General features: G+C 41.7%; 1 long non-coding RNA gene across 1 annotated transcript in view; it reads left to right on the top strand.

The window, feature by feature from the left end:
* The window catches only part of LOC111257245, a 9,201-nt gene that overhangs the window by 643 nt on the left and 6,475 nt on the right, over positions 1-2,083 (top strand). The window lies entirely within an intron of this gene.

Here is a 2,083-nt window from a genome sequence, read left to right as displayed (position 1 = left end):
ACCGGAGGAGGCCGAATTCTTTCCCCTGTGTGAGCAGCTATGAAGTTTTGATGAATAATAATCGTGTAGGGATAGATTGGCTAACTGATGTCACAAGCCAGATGACTTCTGATAAGTTTTCTGCACGCGTCAGTGTACTCTGCTCTGCAAGTGGTTGGTTATCCGTTAGTTTTCAAGCAGTTTGAAAACGCCATTTTACCTGATTTAGCAAACACTTCAATTTTCTTTTATTATGATTAGATGTACCCTTCATCACATCAGGTTTCACGTGGTCATTGATTCTTCAATCCCCCAGTTAAGGAAAAGTACGATGAAAAGTACGATGGCTTACAACAAATGATCTGATCAGTGGTTACAGCACTAACTGTTTGGAACTCTTTTAAAATACTGTAACTAATTGACTGGAGGAGGACAACTGGACTCCTGGTTATCATTGTTAACTTCGAGTGTGTGCATTGAGTGAGCACTGTGCGTCCCTTACCTTGGCGTTAACACAATGTCCTTTATATAGTGTTGCTAATCTGACGATTTACAGCCATATATCCAGTTTGTTGTGTAATTGTGTTCAACTCTTCTCAGCGAGTGTTGGTTTCAGCTTATCCTCCATGACCCTGTTTGCCTCAATTGATATAATGATACTGACCCTTCCTGTGAAGCTGTCATATTTGAACCATGACTCATTGACGCTGCGATGTCTATCACACTTTCATTGTTTTAGGAATTATTTTTTCTATCTTTTCCACTGTTACTATTACTACTATTATAGATTAAACGGTTCTCTCTATCGTTGCTACTTATACTGATTACGGAGGACATAATTGGTGACTTCAATGTGGTATTTTTCTTAAATATCTGACAATACATAATGGCCTATGTTGACATGTTTGCCAGTCAGCTCTTTGAATGAAGCTTGGCTGCAGAAAGATTTTAAAAAGCATTTTCTTCTTTACACAAAATAGCAAACTGGTTATGGAGCACATGGTGCAGTAGAAAGGAATCAGAAATAGATATTACAGTACTATATTAGGGCACCTTAACGAAATGATAAGCGTACATAGCTTATACTCTTTAACTTGGTATCTTTTGGATTGGATCAAGGGTTGCTGTGACAAAATTTGAGTTTGGTATGCACTGAACAAGAATACTTATGCTAGGAATGTGATCGGAGGGAGCCGGGTGGGGGTGATTTGCTTAGGCTTCGATGCGACCAAATACTGTATTACAAAAACAACCTTTGCATATGGATAATTAAGGTCGTTTTGTATATATGAACAATAGAGTTGCAGGGACGCTGGTCATGCCGCGCCCATATGTTTGGATCTACTTTTGTTTACTGCTCCTTTTTTTGTGTATCTCTTCTGCACTGTTTTTTTTTTCTTCCCTACCCCGCAGGGGTTGGCACTGCCTTGCTTGCTTGATGGGGCGCTTACTTGAGGAGGTAGGTCATCCACCAGTCATCTCGTGCAGGTCTGGTGAACAGGGTCTGAATAGTCTTTATCAACCCCGCGGTTTGTTGCCTCCACTTGTCCGCTGCCGGTTTCTGATTAGTCGGCACAGGTGGCGTTCACCGATGGAACAAATATTGCTTCTTCCTAGCAATTTCCGACTTTTGTCCAGTAGTCGTCAGCATGAACGTCATCCTATCTTGATGCGCCGATGCGCATGGCTCGCCATGGCTGCCCAGTTCGACGGCGTCGTTATTGTCTGTGTTTCATGTGATAACAAGCAGAGGAAACTGGAGAAAGGCCACACACACCATCATGCGTTTGATAGGCTCAGTTAAGCTCAGAAAGGGGATGATGTATCAAGATAAAAACAAAGGATTGCATATATATAGCTGATAAGGGCAGAATTACAGCGCAGATTACCAAACATAGGTTCCCGATCAAACGAACAGACCACGAACACTGGGTGGCTGATCAAACAGATCAATGGACCCGCAAACACAGGTGGCTCATCAAATAACCACAGCAAACAAATTACGAGGAAAAAGAGGGGGAAATGTGGCAGAAGAACTACATATGAGGTAACCCAATCGATAAACTGGTACAGATCTTTTATTGATGACAATATGTGGGTACAC

Source organism: Setaria italica, chromosome V (assembly GCF_000263155.2).
Source record: "Setaria italica strain Yugu1 chromosome V, Setaria_italica_v2.0, whole genome shotgun sequence".
In the NCBI taxonomy this organism is placed as follows: Eukaryota; Viridiplantae; Streptophyta; class Magnoliopsida; order Poales; family Poaceae; genus Setaria; species Setaria italica.
Note: the sequence above shows the minus strand (reverse complement) of the source record. Positions and strands in the feature narration are given on the sequence as shown.